A 12,353-nucleotide genomic window follows, 5' to 3' on the forward strand; every position below is an offset into this window, starting at 1 on the left:
GGCACCATCTAGTTGTTCTGGTCTCATAGTTGTATAGGTTGCAGATCGGATGGTGTACCAGTTGCTAGGACTGATTATTTCCATTAATTTTGGTTTTCTTCTTTCTTCTTGACGAGGAGAGACCTATTGTTGCATCTAGATGGCAGCTTGCTAGCTTTTAAGATCCCAGTCGCAACTCGCCAAAGTAGGAGGTGGAACAATGTTTTGTATATTATGTTATGCCATTTGAGCTTGATGTCCCCTGTGACTATGGTCCCAAGCCTGCAGGATCAACTACTTGGTCGCTCTGGGTAGCTGGCTGTGACCAAGCAATGACCATAACCTTGCCCCTTGTCAGCTCTACTATACATCTGGGCAAGGCTGTATCTTTGTGGAAGCAGGCTGCCTTACCTTTCTCCCACAAGGTGGCTGGTGGGTTTGAACTGCTTACCTTCTAGTTAACAGCCAAGTGCCTTAACAACTATGCCACCAGGGTTCCTCTGAAATGTGTGAAACACTCTATAAATTCCTTAAAATGATCCTTTAAGAACTCTGAATTATTTTTTAAAATACTTTATTGAGATGGTCCTTATTTGCAGGAATCCTAATAAAACATTCTTTTCAATTGTGAGTCATTAATTTAAAGGCACACAAATGAGTAGGGTAAAATGCAGTATGAGATTTGGCAATTTCTAATCCCATAGAAGTTAATTTTGAGCACACAATTGCGTTTTCCATTTGTGCCATATTGACTGTACAAACATACTCTCAGAGAGGTTTTAAAACCAAAAGGCATTTTAGGTTCACTGGATTCATGTAGCTCTGAGGTGTTGTCATAATGAAACATGTTTTAGATGATTATTGCTTCAAAAAAGATTTTTCCCTTAGCAGATCGAAGGATGCAGAATACATAAGTAATTAGTTAATCTGTTATGTTACAAGCAAGAACCAGTTTCAAGGGATGTCAATTTCTATTTGTATGTTGAAATCTGATTTTGCATTTATTTTCCCATTTTCTCAGTTGCTTAGTTGTGCTAGGGAAATGGCCAGATTCCTTCTTCTTACTTGGAAATAACACAATATTCTATTTTTGTTTAGACTACATTTTGCAGTTTTTTTTCCCCATTCAAGTTATCAATAATCTACAGAGCATCTCCTATAAGTTAGTAGGTCGATTTTTCACACATTTCATTTAATCCTTAAGTGAGGTGGGTAGAACATCCTATGGAATGAGAGAAAACTTTTGTCACCATGGTCTTTGAGACTTGTTTTGCGCCTCCTCATTAGCTGGAACTGCTAGAGAAAACTCATATTAGCAAGTCAATCCAGCAGGACACATTCAGTCAAATACTTCCTTTTCTAGGCCATTTGCCCAATTTTTAAAGTGTGAGATTCGAACTATTCTAAGGAAAGAGCAAGAACATGTAGCTCCAGGACCCAGGGGGAGTTCTGTTTGCTGGCTTGCATCCTGGAACGGAAGAGCCGCTCTCTTCTGGGTTTCCCTGAACACCTGGAATTGATTTGGATCTTACTCTGACTTCGAAACATTTGCTGAAGTGGGGGATGGTGGAGGGCGTAGGAAAGAAATAAATCCAGTGATTAAAAATAGATTTTGCATGTCAGGTGCCTGAATGGATTTGGGAACATGCCTGCAATCCTTTTTGTCTGGCAGGTCTGAACTCGGCGCTGCCGAATTACAACTGCTTTCATTTGTGTTTCCTGCTCCCCTACCATGTAATGGTCAAGGGCTCATTGGAACCATGTGTGAGCCTGGTGAGTCACCAAATCCTCAGGACTCAGTGGTAATAATGTGTTAAAACTCCTTTTGGGGGATGGGGCTGAGGTTGGAGGAGGGAAGAAGGGAGAAGACTGAGGTCACTTCCTACAGATGTTGAATGTGGTCAGCCGCCCTGCAGGCTTCTTTCTCAGGCCAAGCTGCAAGGCTGGTTTGGCCTTCCTCTGTGCAGCTTGGGGCATGCTTTGCTGCTCTGGGGAGGACCATCTTTTTTTCCCTAGGTGAGCCTCCTTCTGAGAAGAAGCATCTACCTCAGAATTGGCACATCGTACCCAAACAGTGTGTGTTCCCTTCCTGGCTGTGTGCATTGATAGCCTGGCTGAGCTGCTGTAATTTGAGACTTACTTGCATTTTTGGCCAGTCAGGTCGTTGGAAGGTGAATTGGGGATATTCTGTGCAGTGTCTTTCTCCCTGGAGTCCTGGGTAGCTCAGTGGTTAAGTGCTCGGCTGCCAAGTGAAAGGTCCATGGTTGGTTACTCTCCAGCCGCTTTTTGGGAGAATGATGTGGCAGTCAGCTTCTACAAAGATTGTTGCTGCTGTTGTTAGGTGTTGTTGAGCTGGAAGGGACCTATGTACAGCAGAATGAAACACTGCCCAGTCCTGCAGCATTCTCACAATCAGTAAGATTACAGCCTTGGAAACCCCATGAGGTAGTTCTGCTCCGTGCTGTAGGGGCAGTATGAATTGGGAGCCACTCTTTGGCAGTGCTACTTTGCAGTGACTTTTTATTGGCTGGTGACTTAGAGGGATTGCTAGTAAGAGAAAGGCAGAAACCTAGTCTTTTTTGTGTCTCTAACTGATAGGACTTTGTTTGGTGTCTTGTGGTATTCCGTTATTTGGGACAATGACGGACTATTTAGTCGGAATGGGTGGCCCAGCAGGGGCACTGGAAACATTACTCCCGTAGCTCTGGCTGGACCCAGGAGTCCTGCTTGCCTTCTATTGCTCCGTCACACCATTAGGTTCATGAATACTGAATCAAGGGGCTGAGCTGGGGCAGTATTTCCCTTCATTGCGTCAACTTCAGCAAGAATCTTTGTGGATTCTATTGAGCCCTTCTGTTAGAAGTTCTGACTGCTAGGTTTCTAGTACCTATTTTGGAATAGTACATTGAATCTAGTACCCTGCTTCACAGGAGCTCTGGTAGCATAGTGCCTAAGGCACTTGACTGCTCACCAGAAGGCTGGCGGTTCAAACCCACCAGCCACTCCTTGGAAGGAAGGTTGGGCAATCCTACTTCCGTAGTGATACTGCCTCGGAAACCCAAGGAGGGGTCGCTATGAGTCGGGGCCGACTCGACGGCAAACAACAACAACAACAACAACCCTGCTTTAGAATCAAGGGCTGTAAAGCATCCCTGGGTGGCACAAACATTGAAGTGCTCAACTACTAACCAGAGGTTGGCAGTTTGAACCCACTCAGAGGCACCTCTGGAAACAAACCTGGTGATCTGCTTCTAAAGGTCACAGCCTTGAAAACCCTATGGAACACATTTCTACTCCACACACAGGCTTGGCATGAGTTAGAATAGACTCCAAGGCAGCTAACAAACGAAGCCCCTTTTAGGTCATTCACCTCTACTTCTCTCCCACTCTTCCATGAGTACCAAAGCCAAACCCTAGCCCACTGCTGTCAAGTCGATTCTGACTCATAGTGACCCCCAACTGAGTTTCCAAGGTGGTAAATCTTTACAGAAGTAGATTGCCCAGTCTTGCTTCCGCAGAGTGGCTGGTGTGTTTGAACCACCAACCTGCTAGTTAGCAGTCAGATGCCTTAGGCCCTGTGCTATCAGAGCTTCTTTCATGAGTGAGAGGGGGCAATAGAGACTGTTCCTGAGAGCCCCTTTTACATTCTTCTAAGTCATTAGCATCTTCATTGGGAAAATCCTTCTAAAAGCCAATAACAACTTTCCAGGGACAGTCAATTCTAGAGTCTGAGTTGTCAGTCACTTTGGCCACTGCATTTTTTTTTTTTTCTATTTGTAATTGTCTGAAAGACTAAAAGCACATTATCTCCCACATGGGGAATTGCTCTAGGTGGTTTGGTAGTGGTCTTACTTTGACTGCCTCTGGTTGCTTGTCAGAAGAATTCCTAGCCTCTTTTTTTTTTGTGATTTGGATTCACATTTACAAAGCAGATATATTTTACTCAATAGTTCGTGCACACTTGGTTTCACGGCACCAATTACAATCCCCAACCATAAAAAACTCTCCTCGCTTCTCCTCCCTGTGACTATCTCCTGTCTGTGCCCTTCTTATCTGTACATTCCTGTCTGTCCAGCTTTCCCTCTATGTGAATGCTGCCCCTCCGATGTCTCATAGCTGATTGATTTCAGGGATACCTCTACCAAGAGTAGGTGGGTGCATTGCCCTGGGTAAGGTATTCTGCTTGTAGGTCTTTCTGCTGTTGGGGTGAGAGTGAATCCATGGAAGTGAGTCCATTTCCAGGCCTGAAGGATAAACTGGGGTCATAGACTCAGGGATTCCACTAGTTTCTGTCTGACTAGTAATTCTGTCATTTTTATGTTTTTGAATTTTGTTCCACATTTTTCCTCTCTATCTAAACCAAAAAACAACAACAAAAAAACCCCCACCAAATCCACTGCCATTAAGTGGATTCCAACTCATAGCAATCCCTCCTTGGGTTTCTGAGGTGGTATCTCTACGGAAGTAGATTTCCCAGTCTTCCTTCCGAGGAGTGTTTGGCGGGTTTGAACTGCCAGCCTTCTGGTTAGCAGAAGGCTAATCTCTCTATCCAGGATCTCCAATTTTGACCCCTTTCCAAGTGGTTGGCATTGGTAACTGGGTACCAGTTAGGTCTTCTGGTCTTTTTTTTAAACACTTTCCTGCTTACAGTTATAAAGTCCCTGGGTGGTGCAAATGGTTTTTCCCTTGCTTACTCACCTAACAGTTCGACCCACCCAGTGGCACCACAGAAGAAAGGCCTGATGATAGGCTTTTTTAAAGATTACAGCCAAGAATACCCCATGGAGTAGGCCCACTCTGTAACATGGGGTCGCAGTGAGTTGGAATTTATTGGATGGCAATTGTTATGGGTTACTTACAGTTACACGTTTGTGAGGACATTAACAATTAGGAAGAATGGTCATTGTGATCTTCTGCTTATTAGAAGTGGAATCAAAGGGACCAGTTTATCACCCTAATTTGAAGTGATCCCTCACTGATCTAACTCTGTCACTTTGCAGATCATGATAGAATCTTTATGTCTCTTTAAAAGAAGTTCTATGATTCGGATGGCTTAAACACCATGTAAAGTAATGTGAAGTCCTTTTCTCTCTTTCCTTGTGTTTACCTGCCTTTTGGAAACTTTCATGTTATGATCTTCCTTTATCTTAAAAATATCCTTGAGATAATAAAATATTTCTGAGTGCAGTGACATGTTGTTTGGAATTAGCTTCAGTGAGAGGTGGGGTGTGAGATGAAACTGGTAATTTTGATTAGCAGTAAAAAATACTGCCATCGAGTTGTTCCGACTCATTGTGACCCCACCTTGGATTTCTGAGGCAGTATCACTACGGAAATAGATTGCCCAATCTTTGTTCCGAGGAGTGGCTGGTGGGTTTGAACTGCCAGCCCTCTGGTTAGCAGTCAGATGCCTTAGGCACTATGCCACCAGAGCTCCCAAAAGATACTAGACTAGTGGTGTTACTAGTCTCTTTACTTTTGTGTATGTTTGAAATAAGACCTTAATGAACAATTTAAAACCCTGTGCAGGGATATGTTTTTGTTGTTAGTTGCCACAGAATTGGCTTTGACTCCTGATGACCTTTTGTGTAACAGAATAAAACAGTGCCTGGTCCTGCACCATCTTCTCGATCATTAATGTGTTTGAGTCAGTTGTTTTACCTATTGTGTCAGTTCATCTCATTGAGGGTTTCCCTCATTTTTGCTGACCCTCTACTTTATCAAACATGATGTCCTTTCCTAGCAATTAGTCTTTTCCTAATGGCATATCCAAAGTTAGTGAGCCAAAGTCTTACCACCCTCACTTCTAAGGAGCATTCCAGTTGCATTTCTTTCTAAGACTGATTTGTTCACTCTTTTGGCAGTTCATGGTATATTCAATATTCTTTGCCAACAACACAGTTTGAACACATCAGTAAGTCTTCTGACACTATGTATTAACATAGCTCTTTTAAGAATGCGTGGACTGAGTGACTTACCCAATGTGGTTACGTTAATGGCAAAACTGAGGTCAGAACCCATATATTTTGCCCAACAAGCCTAGTCAAGTCCAGTGTATTTCACATTTTTCATTTAGGAAGATTGTCTCCTTTAACAACCCTCCCCCACTTCAATTAACCAAAAGGACAGAAGATTTCTTCTTGGTTTCTCCTTTTACTTTAAGAAATACGATTTCAGTGAGCCTTTATATAATAAATTAATCTTCTTTTATGTGTATAGTTGCCCATCAGGGTGACTCAAAGGTGAGCATAGGTAGACAGGGAAGCCAGATTGTCCTTTAATCTGCATTGTTTTGTGTGGAAGGAAAGAAGACTTTAATGCCAGGAAAGGAAAAGGTTATAGTAGTTTCTGTAAAATGGCTTTTAATTGTGTCTTTAAGGTATTAGTCATAAGAAACGGGGTTTCTTAGATCCAGGAAGAGTTTTGTGTAAGTTTTCAATTGTTTCCTCCAATTTATCTAATTTTCAAGTAAACTATGAAATAAAAGTCCTATTTTCTCTCTCTCTAGTATGCAAATTTTAGTTTTCTTGGATCTCTGATCTGTTCCTGTTTGCAGCAGCAGAGTAGAGAAGAAAAACCCTTGGATTAGGAGTTGGAAGACCAAGAGAAGATCAAGAGTTGGAGGGCTTTTCTGGGCCCTCCCTCACCCTGTGACTTTAGGCCAACTTCTTTATATCTCTGAGTTTTGGTTTCCTCATCTGTAAAATGGGTCTCATATAATACTTACTTCCCCAGGTCCCTCAGAAGTTGCATGTTCTGAGGATATTTTAGAATAATATATTTGAAAAGTCTTGGCAAACTGTTAAAATGCAAGGCATAGGTGTTTCTTTCATGCTGCTATTGACTGTGACAATCTAGTCAATATGGCTAGTATTATCATTATCATCCCTTAAGATTAGAAGTGTTTCAGGCCCATTCCAATAGTAGCCAATACTGGAGCATGCACTTTGGATTTCTTGTCCTTGGCAACATCCCTCAATCCCTAGGATCCCAGATGCTCCAGACCTTTCCCAGTTTTTTATTTAAAAATAGAGAAAAAAGTTCTCAGGTTAATAAGGCTATATGTCTTCAGCTTTCAACAAACAAAGGTCACCTCAGGCTTAGAATCATGTAACATTGTTGATAATAATTTGAAAATTTTAAAGTACTCAAAAGAATGGTCAGTGGAAAAGACACACAAAATATCCATAAAGGATTCTTAGAAACTGAACAACTCTTAACTTTGAGTTATATGTAAGTGGATTGAAACTCTTGTGCTTGAACAATTTCTCTTAGAAAGATCAGTACGAGGCCGGTCCCCATGAGGCGGAGGTCAAAGATGTCCCAAATGTCCAAACTACCATGCCACTCCATCATTTCAGACATTAACTCCTCCTCCTCCTCCCAGTAATTTCCCCAGTCTTAGGGTTCTGTATTTTGTTGTAACGCCTCACAGAACTCACAGACACCCACGGGTTCGTCTCACGTAGTAGTGGTGGAGGCTGGCAGGCTGGCGAGTCCCGGGTCCGTGAGTAGGTCTGGAGGATCCTCCCAACTCTCGGGGTTTGATGAACCTCGATCAGCAGATCAGATGATGGCTGCTGTCCCAAATCCAGGGGTGAGACGAGGATGATCCAAGACACAAAGCCAGAGCAAGAGGAGAGAGAATCTTCCCAGGAGATTCGTAGGTATACCCTCAGGGAAGCTAAGGGGTGGTGATTTGAATTATACCCTCCAGCAAGGCAGGACTCAAGATACATTCCACCTGTGTTGCCCCAACAGAATTAACCTAAATCCCACCACAGAGTCGATTGCCAGTCATTATAGGGAATGACTACTACCAGCTGCCCAGCCAAGTTGATACCTGACCTTAACTACCACACCATCCCAAATAGGCATGGATAATGAGATTTACAAAACATCACAGAATGGAGGACAATGGCTAGAAGGGTCACATCAAGCAATTCACTGCATCTTGCTTTACCATTCATTTGAAACATCCATGAAGTAGTATAAGCTTTTGTTCAGGATTAGGCTCAATGAAAAAAAGAGCATAAAAATGCTACTTGGTCGCTATGCCTCTGCTGGTTCCAGGAAAGTCACTGGCTAACTTCTGATACTATGCAATCTTTGGTAAGGTGGAGTTTGGGATAGTTATTTGTTCACTGGCATCTGTATAGCTTTCCTCTCCAAAATTTAGGGTAATTCTTATACCCATGAACTTAGCATCAGGGTCCTGAAGGAATAGTTGTTAGGTACTGAGGAATAATTAGTGGGTAGCAAAGATGATATGGTTTCATACGTTTATGTTTTTAACTTCTGGTGATTGCATTCAGAGTCTCTACTGTGTTGGCATATATTTCTTTAGGTCAGATTCTCATCATTTTAACACAAATGTGTTATTTGAATTTGAGATATTATAAATATTACCACAAGGATAATTTTAGTATTTTTCCATAAAAGACAATTAGTTAATTCTTATGGCAATGTTAATTTCTAGGCCCTGTTTCTGAAATTAGAAATATTTGGTACCTAAAGCAAAAGTATTGTAATAAGGTAAATATGATAAAGTTAAAGGAAAATTGTGTGCTTTGGCTAAGCCACCTCAGATTCTCCACCAATAGAATGATTTCATTATTGTTACTGATCAGTGTAATTATCAGAACTGCTATAGTCATAAGCAAGCAACACAGAGGGAATTTTTGCATTAGTATTTTACACAATTTGTTATTGGTGTTAGGTGCCATTGAGTTGGTTCCAACTCATAGAGACCCTGTGTATAACAGAATGAACTGCTGCCTGGTCCTAAGTGGTGTGGGCATGTACTTAAATGATGATGGATAATAACTTGCAAAAATGTGTATTAATACCCACTTTTGCAGGTTATTATCCAAATGGTGGTTAGAGTTTAATGTTTTATATTAATATGCACTTTTGAAAGTTGTTATCCATCATCATTTAAATGCATGCCCATGCCACTTAAAAAGACAATCCTGGCCAATTGTTCAGTTACTTATAGAGGAAATTTCATTTTATTTTAACCAAAAATTCTATACTTTAGAAACATGAGTAAAGCTTTGATTTTCCTATCTGAATTATTTGGGTTCAAGGGCCATGAAATGCCTTCTCTTGAATTCATCAAGTCTAATTCAAGTGTCCCAAGAGTGTCTGGATGACTTTCATCAGAGATCTAGCACTTTCAGAGTCAGACAGCCAGAGAGGCAGAGCCAGGCATACCTGTGCAACTGATGGTGAGTGGATCAGGGTTTGGAGTTGGCACTGAGGCAGTCAGGCAAAAATAAATCCAACTACTTCCCTTGGAGAGAAGTGAGGTCCTGGAAATGCTGAATCCCCGACAGGAAGAAGAGCCCGCATGAAGAGCTGTCAGATCAGCAGGACTGTCCAAATCATCAGAGTATGTGGAGTTAAAAGAAACAGAATCAGGGCAACATCTTTCAGGGCTCTCTGCTGCATTCTTGGCCTTCACATTACCCTTGCGTCAAACCACCTGAACTTTCATGTTTAGAGATGCTGGGGGCCTCCTAACCCATCTGACCCTTCAACTCCAGTTTGCTTCAGAACTACTGCTTGTCCATCTGGCCTGGACTGTATTTTCCACATATGTTATCCTGGCCAATTTCTGCCACCAGTCCTTTTCATCAAGTCATAAATTTAATGAAGGGAGCAAACACAAAACAAAAGCCACACAGTTCAAGTTCACAAATTTGTGTTGGATGCAAGGGAAGGGAGGAAAGTTGACTCGAAAATGGAAAAACTTGATTCACTAAACATTTGATTGACACACGCAGCTAGCCCACGGTAAAATGTGTGAATCAATCAACAAATGTTTAGTGACTTGAATATTCTTCTGTTAACTAAAGAGTACCTTTTGCCACAGTAAAATTGACTTCTGTTATAAGGGGAGACATTTCTGGACTTGCTACTTAGCTCTTTCTTGGGCATGTAGCGTAAGGAGGAAAGGGGAGCATTGATGTGTTTCTTAGTGACTCATTTGATGATTCTCCATTGTTTGAAAGGCTGCGTGTTGTGCAATCAACATCCCCCCCCTTGACTTTTTTTCTTCCCTAACAATCTGGGATTTTCCATCATTTTGTCAACCTTCCTGGAGGCATGTTGATTTTTCTGCTAGGTTTTTTGGGCATGTCCCAGGGCAACCTATACTCACCATTTCTGAGAATTTTAGATTTCCTATTGGTGGCAGGGACTAGGAGGGCAGATCCAGCAGCTCTCCTGGTCTTCCAAAGCCAAACCTGGACTCTGAGCAGTTTCCTGACAGCTCTGCCGAAAACAAGCAGGAAGCATAGTAATGCCTACCCCTCTTTCTTGCAATCTAACTTCCCTTCATTTTAACACTCAGAGGCCATCTCTTTGCTCTTCTTTTCAGAGATCATCAATTGCCATCTTTTCTCTTATATGTTTCCATTTTGTTCAGCCAATAACACATTTGGTATGTCCTGGGAATATTCTTAACTCATGAGGGTTTAGAGATGGCTCGCTGAGGAACTTCTGTAGTAGCTTTTCCTAGAACTCAGCCATTTTATAACTCAGTTTCTTCTGATGCACTGAAGAGTCAGGGTGAGGAAAATGACTTCTGTAAATCACTGCAATAAAGTGTATCACTGCCAAAAGATTACAGAAAGTCCAGTAGAAATTATTTATTTGATTTCTTTCAGGTTATTTCTTTGTATATTAGCCTGCTGTGGGAAATTATGCTCAAGGTGAATTCAGGTGTTTATCTGCAACCAGGTTTATGTACTGTGAGATGAACAGTATATAAGTTCAGGAGTAAATGGGCAAAGACCAGGACATACATGGGCATAGCAAATGATGGAATATTTGCAAATCTGCAGATTTTGATAACTCACTCCTCTTCACCAACTATGTATCCAGCCAATCGAGTCTTACAGATTTTACCTCCTGTACACACCTCAAATAAATCCACTTATGTTATCTTCACTGCCATCTGTTAGTCCAGGACACCATCATCTTTCACCAGGACTAATGTAGTAACTTTTTAACTAGTCTTCCTACATCCATTCATACTCTCCTCCTAAACCCTTCTTTACAGAACGACTAAGGTGACCTTCTTAAAACAAAATTGGGTCATGTCATTCCTCTGTAAAACTTTCAACAGCTTTTTATTTCACTTAGGATAGAATTATACATTCTTTAATGTGTTTCTTGTGCACCTCTTCAATCTCACCTGAGGCAGCTGTCCTTGATCATGCTGCTAAAGCCACACTGACTTTTTGGTACTAAAGCTTATCATAACCTCCCCTCCCCAATTTATGACCTTCATTTATTCTATTCTTTTTGTCTAGGATAGTGGTCTTCTAACTTTAATGGGTATCAGAATCATCTGGATTCTATGTTAACGCACAGTTGTTGGGTGCTACCCCAAGATTTTCTGAATCAGAAGGCCTGAAATGGGCCTAACAATTTCCAGGAAATGCGTGATGCACCTGGTCTGGGGGTCCTACTTTGAGAACTACTGGCCTAGAGTATTCTTTCTTCCTCTTAAGGGAGACCTCTCTTAATTCCTCCAGACTTACTGGAACTCCTGTTATATATTCATATTGTATCTTGTACTTCTCCTTTGAAACCCTTATTGGCATATGAATGTTTAGCTGTATAGACAGCTGTTTAATGACTGAATCCCCTGTAAGAATAAGACATCCAGCTTCATGATGCAGGAACCATTTTCATCTTGTTCACTTGGTTTCTCTAATTCCTTATATAGCAAGTACTAAATAATTATTTATTGAGTGAATGTATTTTTTTTTTCATAGCTAACAGGAGCTCTGGTAGCATAGTGCCTAAGGCATTTGACTGCTAACCAGAAGGCTGGTGGTTCAAACCCACCAGCTACTCCTCAGAAGGAAGGTTGGGCAATCTACTTCCGTAGTGATACTGCCTCGGAAACCCAAGGAAAGGTCGCTATGAGTCGCGTCCGACTTGACAGCACATAACAACCACAACAACAACAGTGACACTGACACTCTTAGTGAATGTAAAAGATAACAGGGGCTATGCATAAACTAGCCAACCTCTACAGAAAGAAAGAATGTCTTTTATTTGGCAGAGATATGGGGCACTATAGACAAGAGTCAGGAGCTCTGGTAGCATAGTGCGTAAGGCACTTGACTGCTAACCAGAAGGCTGATGGTTCAAACCCACCAGCCACTCCTCGGAAGGAAGGTGGGGCAATCTACTGAAGTAGTACTCCTTCCGAGGAGTGGCTAGTGGGTTTGAACTGTCAGCCTTCTGGTTAGCAGTCAAGTGCTTTAGGCACTATGCTACTGCCTTGGAAATCCAAGGAGGGGTCGCTATGAGTCGGGTCCGACTTGACGGCACATAACAACAACAACATATAC

General features: G+C 41.8%; 1 protein-coding gene across 1 annotated transcript in view; it reads left to right on the plus strand.

Annotated features, from left to right (window-relative positions):
- ETS1 (ETS proto-oncogene 1, transcription factor) overlaps positions 1 to 12,353 on the plus strand; it is a 78,774-nt gene that overhangs the window by 30,196 nt on the left and 36,225 nt on the right. The gene's annotated exons all lie outside the window — the stretch shown is intronic.

Source organism: Orycteropus afer, unplaced genomic scaffold (assembly GCF_000298275.1).
Source record: "Orycteropus afer afer isolate SDZICR_OR568_19922 unplaced genomic scaffold, OryAfe1.0 scaffold00178, whole genome shotgun sequence".
Lineage (NCBI taxonomy): Eukaryota > Metazoa > Chordata > Mammalia > Tubulidentata > Orycteropodidae > Orycteropus > Orycteropus afer.